The 18,737-nt window shown below is 42.5% G+C and overlaps 1 protein-coding gene across 1 annotated transcript in view; it reads left to right on the top strand.

The window, feature by feature from the left end:
* The window catches only part of LOC138455434 (uncharacterized), a 79,778-nt gene that overhangs the window by 6,069 nt on the left and 54,972 nt on the right, over nt 1-18,737 (top strand). The window lies entirely within an intron of this gene.

The following is an 18,737-nucleotide window of genomic DNA, read 5'->3' as shown; positions in this document are numbered from 1 at the left end:
AGAAACTAGTACAGTGTTTTAATCGCAGCTATTTTTGTCGCAACTATTTTAAGCATGGGGTTTTCACCCCTGCCATTTTTGGGGATTTTTTAAATATATGTGTTGTGTGTTTGTGTAAGGGTTTTGGGGATGGTGGGAGGCAGGGTGAGGTGGTGGGTTAGATGGATGGTTGGGGGGATACCCCCATTAAAATAAAGCACCAAAAATAGCCGCAGTAAAAATAGCCATGATAAATATGTGAAACCCTCTGAATATATAGCCAAATGTATCAATGGTATCCAAATTCAAACTTGAATCCTCTTGAAGGTAAAGGCCAGAAAAGCCTTCAGATCTTGGGTGCGGATGTCCTAAGTGATAGAGTGGCCAGTAAATGTTTGAATGGATGCGTCCCTGTAATTCGGAGCTGGTTTGGCACTCAGCCCCCAGGATTCCTTTTTAACCAAAGGATCGGCATACATGCTTTGCTACGCCTGGGGATAAATCCCAAAGAAAGGAAGCAAAAACGGGCCATATATGAATTTTGGGGAAGCTCACAGGGGCCTGCAACCTTCCAAGCCACCTGACTGATTGCAAAGTTCTGTTTCTTTCTGAGGACCAGAGGTAAACCTGCAAACGTGCCTGCTTTCCTGTAGCCAGCTTCCTTTCTGCTCTGCAACCCTGAGACTTCATAGTCCACTTCATCACTAACACGTATGCGATAGAAACTTCAAATACGTGGGTAGTATTTCTTTGCAAATGCCAGGACTGTGTTGCCACCTGAATGCCATCAGGATCTATAAAGAAAATCTGACTGTGGGGCTGGGCTGTTTTTTCTGATCATGTCGACCCATCATTTTGTAACACAAGCCATTCATTTGACACAATCACTAATGACTTTGAACTAGCATCAAATGTGTAGTCTGAAGCGACAGAGAAGACATGACCATGAATTTACAGAAAGAAACAATGGGCTTTTCATGCTGAATTGCAGCACATTGGGAACCATCAAAAAGGGACTGTTGGTACTTTTGAAGTTTTGGGTGGAATGTAGTCCATACGGCAAAGGAAAATGGACCCCAAGAAGCAGCACTTGAGCAGCTTGAATGCCACATTTTAAGATGTTGGTCCTATAGTTGAACCCTGTCGAAAACAGAGACTTGGCAACATAAATAAAGATAAACTGAAGTTAGTTTTGATCCTAAAACGGCTTTGAATCTGTATTTGCCATGTTGCCCATTTAACCCGTAACAAACCAAAGACTGCACCTGCATATTTTTTCAGATCAGTGGATTTAATGACCCACACCTTCAATACTGCTGTCGTATTAAGCCATTTTATCAGTAATTTATTTGTGGAGTTATTTATTTATTGGTGCTTTGTAAAACAACAGAACAAAAGCTGTTTCAAGGTGACACAGGGAATGACATGGGTTGATTAAGTGGGAGGGTGGAGAAACAGAGTAAGGTTAGAAGGTTAGGAAGCAGGAAGACTTTCAAAGTAGGTATTTCTGCAAACATTACAGTAAATCGAGTAGCGGATTTAGAAGTGTTCAGTTGAAAAACACTTCAAACATTAAAGATGAACTGTGGCTATAGTACAATGCAGTGCTGGTATCAAACAGGTGTCATTTAGAAAATAAATTAATTGCTAAGTGGGCACTGACAGAGAGCAGAGGCAGTCCCAGAGTAAGGTGCCTTTACATAAAGCTGTTGATGGATAGAATGCTGGGTGGTGAAGGGGTAAGGGCAAGCACATACACCAGGGACAGGGACTGGAGGACATAGAAATATTTGTAACATTAAGAGAATAAGGCCAGAATTTACATGTTTACCAATTACATATGTAAGGGCTGACCTCGGATCTCTGCACTCTAAAATAGCCCACCTCTCAAGAAGTGAATGCACGTTGTCATTAAACCAAGTTTATTTCACAAGGTCCGCTGGGAGAGAGGCTAGACAACTCCTTGGATATTGAACTAACCTGAGTCTCCCTGAACCGCAGAACAGATGCATTAGATATCCATTTCCAGAACAGTTAGCACACTCCCACATCTCCCTCATGTTCCCTTACAAAGTCTTCACCCAAAATAAAAATGGGTTCCCCCTATGCAACGGAATCAAATCTCCACAATTTGATTGGCTGCCTTCACTGTGGCACATCCCCTCAGACATACAATTTTCATGACATTGCAAATACAAACCCAACCCTGCTCTTGGGTTCCTTTCTGCAAACACACAACCCTAACATGGGCATGTAATACAGTCTTAGTACCGTTTACACCTGGTCACGGACCTGCAACGCTAAATCTGACATGCATGGTTTATGTGTGGGCACTTTATGAGGCTATAGAGAGCTAACAATAGGCTCCTCTGATCAGGCACTAGCTAATTTCTTCAAAAACTCTGAAACTCTTGATATTTATTCTCGGCGTCCTCTCGCGCCCTTTTATTACACAACCACCAGTTCAATCAATCTGGCCTCCATTCCCATTATAATCTTTTTCCTGCTAATCTATTTGACCTTCTCATAGGCCCACTGACATCTCCGTACCCAGTCAACCTTTTACAGTTTTAGCCACTAACTCTAGACTGACAGTGTCAGATGGCAGATGCTTCTTCTGCCACTCGAACAACCATTCCCAAGCTAAACAACCCTGGGCCCATGCCCTCATTCTATGTAAACTCCAAATAGCTGCTTCCATGTTGTTGCAGCTGTTCCTCTGCCAATTGATACTTTCCTCCTTAGCCAGCGAGTCTCCTGAACAAGCTAGAAATCTATTTAACAAACCCATGCCTCAGTTTACCTGTGTTCAAAACTACTGCATCCCCTCATAATAGGTTTCCCATTCAAGAGCCTTTTTCCACTTTGTATGAACCTCTGCGCTTTAAATCTCATTGCGCAAAGTTGCACAATGTGCACCCATAGTATGTTCACAGAATCTTTATTATGTTGCTACAGGTATGCAAATCTAAATATATCATACTTGACACAAAATAACACTAAAAGTCACCTTTAACAAGCCTTAATTAACTTTTTTAGAACCATTCAAAACTACAACATTGTAACAATATCACATCCATTCTTAACATTAATATTGTGTGCGTCACGTGAATCTTTCCTTTCTATTGAGATCAAATCCATATAACCCACCACATAGAGTAGTCCTGAGGGCACAATTAAGGAGAGGTAGCTTGGAAGGTTATTTTGGATGTGTGGTAGAAGTTTTGGGATGCTCCTTCCATCGTTAGCAGAGTTTGTGCCTCGTTTTGACTAATTCGACTGAAGGAATTGATCTCATGGCTAGGAGAGAGCATTGCAGTATAGCGAGGAATGTTTGGGGTGCCATTGGGACTGGTGGGGTACTTATAGGATGTGATGGGAAGAGAAGCATAGTGGTTGATAGGGAGAGTACAATGAGGGGCATTCAGTGCTGCAGTGGGAAGCAAGACCATGGTAGGGCTGTAAAGTATACCAGTATAACGGTATTTTTACAGTGAAGGTCTTGTTATTCTAACGTTAACCTTAATATATTTAATGTCGGTTATATCTTTTGGACAGTGATTTGTTGTAAAGTAATAAAACCAAGACAGTAGTGCTAATGTACTGTACACATGTTAGCAAAATGTGTTCACTACAAAAGAAGACATTGCTGGGCCTTCTCAAAATAATGAGCTTTTGATAAATCTGGTTAATTCACTGCTGATAATTGTAATCTTTGAAAATGCAGAAGAAAGCATACAGTGACATTTTTTACTTTGGATTTAAAGTGTGCTTACTGGATTATTCTATTACAAAAGTGTTAGTAACAGAATTCACCAACAGAAAGCTTTCGAAATATTTGAATGACAGGGATTAAAGTCCCACTATTTCCCTATTCCGCTCTGCTGATTGTTTTCTCTATTGTAAAATAAATTTGCTAAATGAATTCTTTTAGCCACAATGTCTGGATAACATTAGGAATTATTGATGGTGATTTGTTTAGTTCAATTTTACTATTGTTTGAAGACTGGACGAGTCAAGTATTCTGAAGAAGGCTACGAACTTGAGCAAAATGTTTGTGGCATGTGGCAAGTAACGACCAAATTAATCTGGCAATTTCTTATGGTAAAATAGTAATAAATATTAATATTTTAAAAAGTCATAAAAACTTATTTTTTTTCAGATTTGTAATTATAAACAGGGGGCAAAAATAAATGAAAGTTGCAAGCTACTAGCCAGCCATAAAAAAGTCACTTGCACATCAATGCTCTACATACACACAGCACACCGTTTCTTATTTGTCAAGAGTCAAATATTACTAGCCAATGCTAACTTGGGCCAGCCATCATTTAACCAGGTGACAAGATGCAGATTTTGGCATTGAGCACTTGCCTGTCAGCACTATCGTATCACAACACTGGCATTCCATTAAGCACTACTAGTCCCAGTAAATGAGGGCTTTCAGCAATCAACAACAGCCAATTCTGCTATCAAACCCCAAAACATATAATACAAGTCATGTTTGCTTTATTGTGTAAGTGGCTAGGTGTGTTTGTGTGTTAAAAATGTAGATATATATACTGAAGACATCAAATGAGCAGACCTTTGTAGAGGGAATATGAACGGCATACTGAGCGATATATCATGCAGTAATATTAACATTCCCTTCTAAAACATGCTTTGGGAAGTGGACGACCTGTGGAGTGGCCAGGAAACGGTACACAAATCATTTTGTGTAATTTTATTTCGGCCCAATCAGACCATAAAAGTCACATATAACAAGTTACAAAACAATTATAAAACACAGTGAACAATGGGTAAAAATAAACAGATACAAATCATTGAAATTACACATCACAGCATTCATACACTAGAACCTGTTCAATTTGCACAATTAGTCGAGAATGTATAGTCAAATGTAAAAATGCAAGACTAAAATAGATAAAAATGACATAATACAGTACATCCCACTTAAAATTGGAGGATACGTGGTTCCAACCCTTTGCAGAACCTGCACATTTCTGACTTACAATATAAATTAACAACGCAATTATCATTAAAACCCAGTTAAAACATGACTATAGATTGGACCATTGAGAGAGCATTATCTGTATACAGTGCCCGGAAAACTCTCAAGATAGATTACAGTATACCTAGATTCTTTATTACTGTCCATAATTTTGCTTTTCGGAACCATCAAAGGCTTTCCTTTAATCAACAAAGGTGGCATATATGTTCATGTTCCTTAACGTTACATGTTTCTCTGTTATCAAATATAGCCTTAGGAATTGGTCCATAGTGCTAATATTTTGCTGGAACCCAGCCTGCAGATGGTTTAGGACCCCTGCTTCCACGATCCAAGCCTCTAGGTGTGCCAAAACCACCTTTGCAAACACTTTTCCACCTGCATCAAGATGGGTCTATAATACACAGGAGATGCCCTATCCCCTTTCTTGAATATGGGCACAAGGAATATGGGCACCTTAATTTCCGACAACACCACATCGATGTTTCACAAAATATGTACCCCATATATCCACCTCATTGCTAAAGAGATCAATAGGAACCATATCAGGCGCTGGAGCTTTGCCAGATTTTTGGGACAAGAGCACATCGCTAACTTAATTCAAGCTGAAGATTAGGTGGACTTAATCTCAATGGGATACAATCCCCAGTTGGTCGTTCCCATTCCTACTGAAAGGTGTTCTTGTTTCCTTATAAAGAATGTCAAAGAGGGTGAGCCACATTGCTTCGGGTATGCTATCCTGAATAAAGTTTTGCTCTCTATGTTTACCAGATGCAATCATTTCCCAAACGTTTTTTGAATCGTTTGTTTTGGAGGCTGTAAGGAGAGTATCCCATAAGCTCTCTGAACATTCCAATTTCTTAGATTTCAATAATTTCTTTTATCTACTTCTAGCCTCTGATAAAGCCACTGGAACCCCACCCCAGACTCCCTTAGCTTGTTCAATTAACACAGTTTTGGCCTGCTGACATTCCCCATCGTACCAAAAGGTATTACAAGTCCCTTTTGATTCAAGGACAGACCAAGGCTTACTGAAACAGGCTCCCAAAACCTTAATAAGGGCTTCATGCAGGGCCAGTGTTATTTTGCCATCCTCCTGGTTGATCAAGAAAAATACCTCTAATAACGGTAAGTTACTCACAAAAGTATCGGGTAATTTAGTCCCCAACTCCAATGCTTTCCATTTGACATTTGCCTTGCTTCACCCCTGATCACAATTGGTATTGTGTTGTAGACATTGATATCCATAATCATACCTAATAGGGCTACCATCACAGTGGCCACATGGTCGCTTTCCGGTCTTATTACCACCATAAAATCCCACACCAATTTCCATGATTCTATATTCACTAAGATATAATAGTTTTCCTGGTGGGGTGGTCACTCTTAAACCAACCCTTGCATGCCCTAAAATCCAACAACATAATCACACTGGCTGCCAAGTCTCCATTTTCATATGTCTGCTTTGGCTGATCAGCAGCAACGTCGTCTATACCCTAGAGCTCATCTACTTCATCTGCCAACCCGTTCATAATCTCAAGGGGTTCAAACTGGAGATTGAATTCTCCCATTACAATAATCTTCATCATCCCCTTTTGTTTCTCTCCAGTCCCTAACTCTTCCCCCTGGAAGTAATTACAGAGAATGACCCATATGACGTTCCTGTCGATGATACACAATAATGAGCAAGACATTGGTCCCATCCACACAACTTACATGAAGTTCCCAAAAATCTTTAGAGCCAGTGAAATGCATATGAGTTGCAGGGAGAAAGAATTTGTATCAACCCAAAAGATTAAACCTCCACTTGGCCTCCCTCCCTTGCCCTGGGCCACTGGTATTCAAAATGTGGCATAGCTGTGCAAATTGGGGGCAATTATTGCCCATGTTTTTTGGAGGCAATAATAGTGTGGGTCCGCACAAATTGTTTTCCACCCCTCCTCCACCATGTATTTCTGCACTCCAGCAATGTTCCATGATAACAATCGTAACGCCCCACCTGAGTTGCCCGAAGGTCTCTGTGAATGGTGCATCTAAATATGAAGAAACAGCCACAGGGTTGGGGTTATCAACCACACTTACTGTGGGATCAGCCTTCTGTCAATCTACCTCCTCCATGACTGATACACTCAGCCTAGTCTGAAACCCCCTCTAGTTGTGATTGCACAGCATTAACAAAACTTGCGCTCCCAATTGCCCCTCTGGGCAATGCCAATACTGGGCTATCTTTCCTGTCGCTACTAGGTTGCAATTGCGGTGAAGATTGAAGTATCTATTGCCACCCACCCTCACCATGGGGACACTATTTAGAATAGGGGGGGCATCATCAGTATTGGGACTATATCAGGGAGTGGGGGGTTCATACGAAACATAACCTCTAGGGAATTGGGGGCTAGGTTCCTCTGTTCCAATGACAAATGTCCCTTCACTAGCAGATGAGATTTTGGTTGCACTTTGATATAATCTCTAAATTAGGTAATAGTCGTATGCAATTAACAATATCGCTCCTGATTATCGATAAATATCCCCTATTCCATCTCAACCAGTGGCAGACCGTATTTATCAGGCCCTCTTCTGATTTTCTGTTGTATTTTGGCACTCTCTGAACATTGGTTAAGAAAAAGTGGGAGTTACAAGGGCAGTTACGAGGCTGTATTTGAGCTTAAATGGTATCCTTATTCACATGTTGGATATCCCCAACTACCTCACGGTGTGTATTTTAGGGTCTAAGGCATTGGTGACACTGTAGGTGCAATTTGGGAAATTAGCCACCTTCTGTGATACAGAGCATGAGGGGAGATATCTCCCTGCCGCAATGTTTGTTAACTTGTGGGTTGTGACTGTGGCATGATTACCAAGCCTCAACTCCCCTAGGATCGTCTTCAGGGGGTCAATTTGCTTGAATAGTGTCCTATTATCTGCTTCAACTCTATCTAGTTCTGCAACAGTGTGGGCACACCCCCCCCACAAAGGTTAACAAGTCCATATGGACCATAAACTCCACCAATTTCACCCCCTCATGGGGGTGAAATCGCATCGGGGTCCGGGTCCTCGGAATGAGGATTTACCGGGCCATTCCGAGTTCGGAAAGGCCCGGTAATTCCTCCCTCCGAGGACCCGGACACGGTCCTTCCCCATTCCCATTTCAGCCCCCATAGGACTGAATGGGAATGGGAGAGGGAGCAAACAACGGGCCATTACGAGATGGCCCGTTGTTTGCTCCCTCTTCCCCTCGCGGGACCCGGTAAGAACGCCTGGTTTTCCCAGGCGTGCTTACCGTGTCCCACGAGGGGAACTCGTAATGCGGCGGTACGGAGTGAACGGCGCCGGCACCTTTTACGGCGCCGTTCACTCCGTACCGCCAGGGTCGTAAAGAGGCCCCAAGAGTTTAGCTAAGGCATCACTAACGTTTGCTCAAAGGACGATGTAGATGGAAGCTTCATGCCAGGCTCCGAACAGCCACAGCTACTAACAGCCAAGCTCTTGTCCGGCTGAGGGCTTCATTGGCAATGGTGCAGGCGTCTCCTTATGTAGTGAGGGTGTGTCCAAAGCAGCAAATGGCGCGCAGTTGATCCAAAGAGGCGGGGGAGCAGCAGCCATGGCTACTAACAGCCAAGCCCTTGTCCGGCCGACATTTGACCTTGCGTGAACAAGAAAGTTAAAACCTTAGTCAAAATATTAAAGCCTTAGCCAGTACGTGTTTCGACCCCCTCTAGGTGCTCATCATGGCTATGCAATGGCAAGTCTGATATTCAACCTATAGTCAATAGTCAAATAATTATACACTAAATTTTTGAGCTTGGGCTGACATAAACATCCCCATCAATTGCTATTTAGGCTCTTTCTGTAGTTCTATTCGGTAGATTGCTGGCATAGTCATGGAATAATTCAATTCACCTTATTCTGGATTGGTTATATGCTGAGCACCAGTAAATCCAATGGACATTTCATTCTTTTTAATTCACTTAATCCTGATTATTTCTTTTAATGAAAATCCCATAGTGCATTAAAAGGTGTCTTTTGGGATATTTTCCAATTTTTGCTTTTTCCATTTTTCATTTTTGTTTTGAATTGTGGATTTTATCCAGGCATCCAGTCTTTTCTCCAGCCCTCTTCAACTCCATACCTTCTTCAGTTAGTGAGTATGGATGAGGCCCTTTTACCCTGCATTTGATGTCACATTGAGAAAGGTATTGAGATATTGATTATTTATTGAGGCAGATGCCTATCATGATTGCAGGTGCTAGATTGCCTAGCGTGTTCTGTGAGGTTGCCTATTGTGACCTGGTGAGGCGGGTAGTTTGTTTTTAAGGTTACTTTGATTTATTGGAGAAGGTTGATCAGTCTTAGTCTTGACTTGAGGTAGAGGCAAATGACAATGATTCAACTTTTCATTAATGGTTTATTGCATTTTAAGTGTGTTGTGTATAGTGATGATAATAATGAGGATATTTCTTTATTACATATTTCTCATAATTAAAATGATTTATTTTGTATATGAGAATGTAAGACACATTAATTGAGTATTCATTACTAAGTGATATCAGATGACTTTGAACAAGATTATTACATGAGGGGCATCTATTTAAATGACTGTGTATTCATGTGTTATACAAGGTACATGTCTTTTAATACACACCAAAGGTTAATGGATGGTGTGAGCAATGGACTATCAATACAAATATATGTGACATTGGTAAACCTCTCCTGTGTTGTCAATTGAGAGCAGCAGCCTACTGCAGGGGTCGTTGCCTGCTCTCATCTCTGCTGCACAGTGACAGGTACATGCTTTTCCCTAGCCCTACACCGACCCCAGCCCCTGCCGGAGTGTTCATGGACACTTCCCTGGGGGTGGAGTCAAGGCTCTGGAGGTAGGAGTGATAAATATCACATCAGGGTTAGTGAACATTACCGGTATGACTGGTTGTTTGCATTACCACATATAGGTATAGTAAAGGGATATCGGTTGCTGTGAGTCTGGTAATATTCAACTGAGTTAGTTTTCCGCTATCACCGAAGAATACCTTGTGCCATAGGAACTAGTATAAAAGTTTAGTGATGCTTAGAGATGCTTTGGTTAGAAGCATCCAGCCGTGAATCGGCGCTCCGTGTGTTTCCAAATAATTTCTTGTTCTAAGGTTGAATTCCTTCCAATTATGGTTTACTGAATTTACTGCATGGAATTTTTCTAATTCTGGAAACGAAGTTAGCCATCGCATTTAAACTAGTCGCTATCAATGCTATATTAGTTCTATCTCTGTGAGAAGCTTGCACTGCAGAGGCAATTAACTGTTGCTGTTCTATGTGGGTGATGCTTCCACTGCTGTTATGCTATTGCTTGTCTATGTGAAGCGCTTGGGTCAATTTTCTTCCCATGGGCAAATTCTTTGTGAGTGGAAATTGAACTGCTGAGGCCTATTTGTGAGTGTAGCTTCCATTTCTGATGCCCTTAATTACTGTTCAGTGTGGGGGTGCTTGCAATACTCCATCCCATGCAGTTTCTCCTCTATGCGCGTGGAACCTATACTGCTGTTACCGACTTCTCTGTAGTAATCGTGTACTGTTGAATGATGTTCCTGTTACATGTTAGGAAAAGAATGCTATATCGAGGTCCATGGCACCAAAGTAATGTTCTATCCAGTCTTAGTCTGCCCAAATGTTCCTTAGAGAAGGAATTCTTTTTTTTTGCAAGCGTTGTAGCCATTGGATGCTGCAGGCATTCAGGCATTTAAAAACTATATCCATACGGTATGCAGTAATAGAATCGCGGCAAAAATGTCGCCTTTACAAAAAATGACATGGTAATGAGGTTCTGTGATGAGGATGGGGATTGCTGGGGGAAGGGTAATGAATGACTGTGAATTGCAAGATCGATGCCAATGTGAGGATAATGGGAGACTGATGAGGAGGAAGGATGCCGACTAAGGGTAATGAGAGTCTCTCGAAGAGGACCGTTGATGCTGGGTTAATGTGGTACTGTAGCAAAGAAGGGGATGGAGGTATAATGCGGGACTGTGATGGGGATAGGAATGTGGTGACAATGAAGGACTGTGCCAGAGATGAGTGAAGCTGGGGTAATGAGAGACTGTAAGGATGAGGGATGCAGCAGTAAATTGGCACTCTTACTAGGAGGAGGGATGATGTCAGACTGTGATGAGCATGAATGATGCATTGGTAATGAGGTACTGTGACAAGTTTGAGGGATACATTGACAACGAGGGAGTGTGATGTGGAAGAGGGATGCCGTAGTGTGAAGGATTGTGGCAAGAATGAGGGAGAGTGATGGGGATGCTGATGAAGATGAGGTTTGTAGGAGTAATTAGGCACTGTGTTGAGGATGAGGGTTGCAGGGATAATGAGGGACTGTAATAAGGATGTGGAATGCTGGATTAGTGTGGGACTGTAAAATGGATCAAAGATGCAGGGGCAAGGAGGGACTGTGTGTGAGGATGAGGAATACTTGGCAAATATTGGACTGTAACAAAGGTGAGGGATACAAAGTTAATGAGGGACTGTAAAAGGATGAGGGATACATAAATGATGAGGAGAGGAGATGCCGGTGAAGGGTAATGAAGGGCTGTCAAGAGGGGAGTTGATACTGGGGTGATGAGGGACTGTACCAAAGAGGGGAGATGCATGGGTAATGCAGGCTGTAATTAGGATGGGAATGTGTTGGTAAGGAGGCACTGTGACAAAGATAAGAGATACAGGGGTGATGAGAGACTGATATGGATGAGGGATGCAGTGGTAATGAGTGACTGAGATGAGTATGAGGATTGCTGAGGGACTGTGATGAGGATGCTGGATGCAGTGGTTATGAGGGAATGTGGCAACTATGAGGGATACATTTACAACAGGACATTGTGATGAGGACCAGAGAGTCAGGTAATATGCAAGGAATAAGTGAGTGTAATGAGGGACTCCGATGAAGATGAGGGTTCGAGGAGTAATTAGGGTCTGTGATGAGGATGAGGATTTCAGGGGTAATGAAGGGCTGTGACAAGGAAGAGCGTTGTGGGGGTAATGAGGAACTGTAATGAGGATGTGGAATGCTGGATTAGTGTGAGACTGCAAAGCGGATGGGAGATACGGGGGAAAGGTGGGACCATGACAAGAATGAGGAATACTTGGTGAATAGGGGAATGTGACAAAGATGAGGAATACTAAGTTTATGAGGGACTGTAATAATAATGGGGATGAATAAATAATGAGGGGCTCGGATGAGCACGAGGACTGTGATGATAATGCAAGACTAATACAATGATTAAAATTGTGGGCAATTCAGGTCTGTGACTGGGAGGGGTGATGTGGGTGTAATTCAGGACTGTGATGAGGATGAGAGATGCTGTGCTAATGATGGATTGATGCGACAATGAGGAATGCATTGGTAATTAAGGACTGTGACATGGATAATGGGCGCAGCGATGAGGAGGGACTGAGGATGAGGGATGCAGTGGTATGCAGGACCTTGACTAGAATGAGGGATGCAGCAGGGATGCAGGATTGTGACAAGGATGATTGATGAGGTGATATTGAGGGACTGTGAAGAGGATGATGGTTGCAGGTATAATGATGGACTCTGGTGAGGATAAAGACTGCGGGGGGTAATGAGTGACTATGATGAGAATGAGGTTTACGGGTGTAATGAGGGACTGTGATGAAGATTAGGGATGCTAAGGCATTGGAGGTTGTGATGAGGATGAACAATAGGCATGCAATGAGGGACTGTGGTGAGGATAAGGTAAGACGAGTTAATGAGGGATTGTGACAAGAATGAGGGATGCAGAGTGAATGGGGCACTGTGACAAGGATGGTGATGTGGAAATAATGAAGGACTGTGATGATGATAAAGAATGTGGGGGATAATGATGGACTGTGAAAGGATGACATTTGTAGGGTAATGATGGCCTGTGATGAGGGTCTCAAGGATAATGTGGGACTTTGGAGGGATTATTTGTGCAGGTAACAAGGTACTCTAACAAGAATGAGGGTTGAAAGGGTAATGAGGGTCCATGATGAGGATGAGTGTTGCGGGGCTAATGATGGATCTCAAAGAGGTTGAGGGATGTATAGTTAAAGAGGGACCATGATGATGAGAAGGGTTGCAGCAGTAATGATGGACCATGATGAGAATTTGGGTTGTGGGGGTAATGATGGATGGTGACAAGCATGAGGAATGCAGGGCTAAGAAGGGACTGTGACAAGGATGAGGTGAGCTAGGGTCAGGGACATGAGGGGATGCGACAAGAATGAGTGTTGCCAGAGTATTGAGTGACTTTGAAGAGGATGAGGTATATTGGGATATGGGTAATGAGGGGCTGGGATGAGGATGAGGAATGGAGTGGTAATTAGGAACAGTGATATGGATGAGGAATGAGGTGGTAATGATGGACTGTGACAAGGAAGATGGATTTAGGGGCAATGAGGGACTGTAATGAGTATGAGGGTTGTATTGTGCAACAAAGGACTGTGGTGAGGATGAGGGATATATGGGCAGTGCTTGATTTGTAAACAACTAGGTGCCAGGGCCTAAATATGTTCCAGACCCTGAATGTGCCCGCTTAGTGCCCCAGACTGCAGAGGCACAGTGAATCCACAGTGAATCCAGAGTCATACTGACACTGACACACATACCTAAACATGCTATCAGACCCGCTGAACTAGAAAGCTGCATCCGATACCATGGCTGCCAGCTTCTGCCCGGACCACATGCCTAAGATGCTCACCCTGCTGCATCTGTCCTGCTAGTCAGTGATGTCACCTTCCTGCTCATTTTTATACATGAAACGAGGCAGGTAGAACAGCAGCACTGGTGTAGCCCACACTGTTGTTGCTTGTTGTGCAACTAAGACTGAATGAGAGGTTTAAAAAAAGAAAAAGAAAGTTGCCAAAACACACCATCATAATTGATCTGAGTCTGAGACAATAAGTGCCGGTGCTCAGAAATAAGTGCTGTATATGGTTGAAGAGAGTCCATGGTGAGGCTGAGGATTGCAAGGGTAATGAAGGACTGTAACAAGGATGAGGATTGCTGCGGTAAGGGTACTTTGACAATGGTGAGGGAGGAGATGCAGGGGTAAAGTTAATGAGTTCATTTTAAAGGATGAGGGCTGCCAGGGTAAGGGTAATGAGAAACTGTGATGAGGGATTAATTAATTCATCTTTTATAACATGCTTAATACCGGAGATCAGTCTCTAAGTGTGGGACCGGGATTCATACTTGTTTTGCTCTGTGTTGTCTTGCTTCCAAGGCAAACACATTGCCCCTGAGCTATCCTCCTGGATGCTAGGTAATGAGGGGTTGTGAACTGGAAGGGGGTGCTTCGGTAATGAGGGGCTGTGAATAGGTTAAGGGATACAGAAGCAATGAAGGACGGTGATGAAGATGAGGAATGCAGGGGTAATAAGAAACTGTGGGAAGCATGAGAGATATAGGGTTAATAATGGACTGTGGCAAGGATGAAAGTGTTGTTGTCATGAGGGACTGTAAAGAGGAGAGGAAATGTAGAGGAACTGTAGGGCTGTGCCGATGATGTTGAAGTGGTGGTACTGTGGAACTGGGATGAGGATAAGGGTGGTGGTAATGAGACTGAGGATGAGGAATGCTGTAGTAACGAGGGACTTTGACGAGGATAATGTATGCAGTGATTATGAGGCACTGTGATGTGGAAGAGTCGTGCAGTGATAATAAGGCACTCTGATGATGATGAGGATGCTATGGTAATGAGGGACGTTGACAAGGGTGAAGGGTGCATAGTTAATTAGGGACTCTGATGATGTATGTGATGAACGTGAGGGTTGCAGGGGTAATGAGGAACTGTGATGAAGATAAGGATTGCACGGGTAACAAGATATTGTGTCTATGATGAGGGTTACAGGTGTAATGAGGGACTGTAATGAGAATGAGGAAGGTTGGGGTAATGAGGGTTATTGATGAGGATCATGGATGTGGGTGCAATGAGGTACTGTGACAAGGATGAGGGATGCAGAGTTAATGAAGAACAATGACAAGGATGGGATGTGGAAATAATAAGGGACTGTGACAAGTATGAGGGATATGCGGTAATGATCGACTGTAATGCGGATGAAAGTTGTGGGGTAATGAGGCAATGCAATGCTGATGAGGGCTGTGGAGATAATGAAGTGCAGTTATAAGGAAGAGGGTTGCAGGGGTAATGAGGAAATGTGATGAGGTTGTTGATCATGGCCATAATTATGGTCTGTGACTAGGATAGAGATCGTGGGGATAATGAGGGACAGTGACACAGATGAGTGATGTTGGCCTGAGGGCAATGAGGGTCTATGAAGAAGATTAGGGAAGGGATCCCGGGGTAAGGGTCATGGGGGATTGTGGCCAGGATATCCAGGTAAGTGTAATAATGAACTTCCAACAGGATGAGGGAAGTGGTGATAATTAGGTGAAGTGACAAGGATGAGAGAAGCAGTGGTGATGATGGACTTAGACAAGCAATGGGGATGACCAATCAGCGGGCGCATATGATGTTCGTTAACCTCATGCTGCTCTCTGATTGGTCCAGAGGGTATCTGCGGACTCCGAATCAGGAAATGAGTCCGCAGACCGGACACACATATCACTACTTTTTCCCCCCTCGTTTTTGCCCATTTAAAAAAAAAACAACTCAACAGATGTACACCAAATTGGCAAAAGCACGAGTTTGGTGCAAATCCGTCCAGAGGTTTGGGCTGAGCGCGAGCAAAACATTTTTTACGTTATCTATGAGGATTTAAAAAATGTTGGGACCCCTCCTTTAACTTTGCCCCCCTGGACGAAACCGCACCAAACTTTGCTAAATCTTTCTGTGGTGGTCATATACGTCTTGTGTAATGTTTGGTGACGATTCGTCGAACGTCACCAAAGTTATAAGCCGTCCCAAAAGTGCTCTTTCTATGAGTTGAGCAACTTAACCATAACTACAGGGCTGCTACCTCAGGCCCTGTAATAATATACCTGTCCTGGAATCAACAGTCCATCTCCCCAGTGGAAAATAAAAATTCCAATACAGTTAAGGTGAATACATTCAGTACAACAAAACCCTTGAAATTCAAGGAAAAAAATGTAAGTGACATTAAGGTGCCTATTTAATGCAACAAAATCACTGAAATTCGGCAGGTATTGGGATCTAAGCCACCTTAACTATGAGTCCATGATTCTTTTCTTTTGACATTCAAAAAGGATCAATATCTTATATTTCAATCACAGGAAAATGCTTGGAATAAAAAACAACTCTACACTATCCCCAGACCCCAAACCTTCACAAACCCTCCGCTTTTACCCTTCCCAAATGCTCCCCAGACTTAAAACTACCTTTGGTTAACAAATGATTAATGCTACATTTGTTTTTGGTGGTACATTGTGGGTTGCTCAAAAAGGGCCACCAGTAGCTTTACCTGTAAAAGTAGCAACTGGAAAATCTCTACAAAGGGGTTGTTGCCATTTTGTGATCACTGCAAGCATGCAGAAACCTTTGGAGAACCTACAATCTAACGCTAGATTAACTTTGATCGCTTCACCATCTGACTCTGATGTAAGCCTGATAAAAAGGACTGTGATTTTATGCTTAATAGAACCTACACTATTGCTGTTTATCCCATGCTGACTTCTTTAAACCCTTATTGTTTTAAAGACTGGTCTTACTTATTTATCGTTGCAACACACGCTGGAGACCAAGTAATAATACTGGGTCACACAACCGCTCTCATATGGGGCCCAAGATGGGCACGTATTTATATCTGATTCACGACAATATGTTCAAGTATCCATAATATACCATACTTCTTAGAGAAAGGAAGATGAGTCTTTCTGATTCATATCAAAAATGATTTATCCATAATAGTTCAAACAAAAAGCTATCACTAATAATCCTTAGTGAGGAAGCAGTTGCCACAATCCACATGTATTAGACTAAAAAAGCCAATGCATTTCGGAAATTATTTCCTTCATCAGTGCGAGTCTCATTGGTGTGGTCAGTGGTGAAAAACAGAACGTCCTGTGTTCATGCCCACTCAGCAGTGGGTTGTAAATGACAATATGCACAAAGGCATGGAGAAAATCCACTCGTGCTTACAAGGAAACCAATCTTGTAATACACAGAGAGAAACGATCCTCCACTGTGCAGCTGCAGGGCAGTGACTCAGTCTGAGTCACTGCCCTGCAGCTGCACAGTGGAGGATCGTTTCTCTCTGTGTATTACAAGATTGGTTTCCTTGTAAGCACGAGTGGATTTTCTCCATGCCTTTGTGCATATTGTCATTTACAACTCAGACTGAGTCACTGCCCTGCAGCTGCACAGTAGAGGATCGTTTCTCTCTGTGTATTACAAGATTGGTTTCCTTGTAAGCACGAGTGGATTTTCTCCATGCCTTTGTGCATATTGTCATTTACAACTCAGACTGAGTCACTGCCCTGCAGCTGCACAGTAGAGGATCGTTTCTCTCTGTGTATTACAAGATTGGTTTCCTTGTAAGCACGAGTGGATTTTCTCCATGCCTTTGTGCATATTGTCATTTACAACTCAGACTGAGTCACTGCCCTGCAGCTGCACAGTGGAGGATCGTTTCTCTCTGTGTATTACAAGATTGGTTTCCTTGTAAGCACGAGTGGATTTTCTCCATGCCTTTGTGCATATTGTCATTTACAACCCACTGCTGAGTGGGCATGAACGCAGGACGTTCTGTTTTTCACCACTGACCACACCAATGAGACTCGCCCTGATGAAGGAAATAATTTCCGAAATGCATTGGCTTTTTTAGTCTAATACATGTGGATTGTGGCAACTGCTTCCTCACTAAGGATTATTAGTGATAGCTCTTTGTTTGAACTATTATGGATAAATCATTTTTGATATGAATCAGAAAGACTCATCTTCCTTTCTCTAAGAAGTATGGTATATTATGGATACTTGAACATATTGTCGTGAATCAGATATAAATACGTGCCCATCTTGGGCCCCATATGAGAGCGGTTGTGTGACCCAGTATTATTACTTGGTCTCCAGCGTGTGTTGCAATTATAAGTTCGGGTGTCTCCAGACTTGTCACAGCCAGCTCCTTTTCAATTGGATGTATATTCTTTTTTGAAATATTTGATTTTTACTTGAATATTCTGAACATTTTTGAATATATGGTGGTGCCCACTCTCTTTTCTGTTTCTTACTTATTTATCGTCTCTGTTAAACATGAATTACTTCCCTATTCTAGTAGATAATCATCACACTGAACTAAATTCAGGTACAGCATTTTATTTTTGATAACAGACAACATGGACAATCCTTTCCTGAATACAATAGGGTAGTTATTGTGCTTTTCAATTCCCAACATGACCTCCAAAGAGCTGTGCATTGTCTGCTTGACCATATCTCTAGCTACAGTAGGTGACCAGAGGCTATTGAAAGGGGAGCACTTGCTTGCTTTCGTTAGTCTGGGACCTCCCCAGGCATGAACCACAGTGCCTGACGAGATCCCTTCCAACACAATCTTGTGTACAAGTAAGGTTTCTATATATTAGGTGTACCGTTAAATATTTATCCCTGAATCTGCTCCTAGTGAATTGCTTGGCAGTAATGAACTATACACCAACCAGTAAGCCGAGCCTCATGCCCTAGCAGAAATGTATTGTTAATTGGTTTCCTGTTGAAAGTAGCTGGAGAAAGGCACTCAACACTGGGTAGAATACTGATTCATTTGACATTGGACAGGACATCATTTGGACATTATTAATTTGTCTTTAGATCTT

Source organism: Ambystoma mexicanum, chromosome 1p (assembly GCF_040938575.1).
Source record: "Ambystoma mexicanum isolate Mex_15411 chromosome 1p, UKY_AmexF1_1, whole genome shotgun sequence".
NCBI lineage: Eukaryota > Metazoa > Chordata > Amphibia > Caudata > Ambystomatidae > Ambystoma > Ambystoma mexicanum.
Note: the sequence above shows the minus strand (reverse complement) of the source record. Positions and strands in the feature narration are given on the sequence as shown.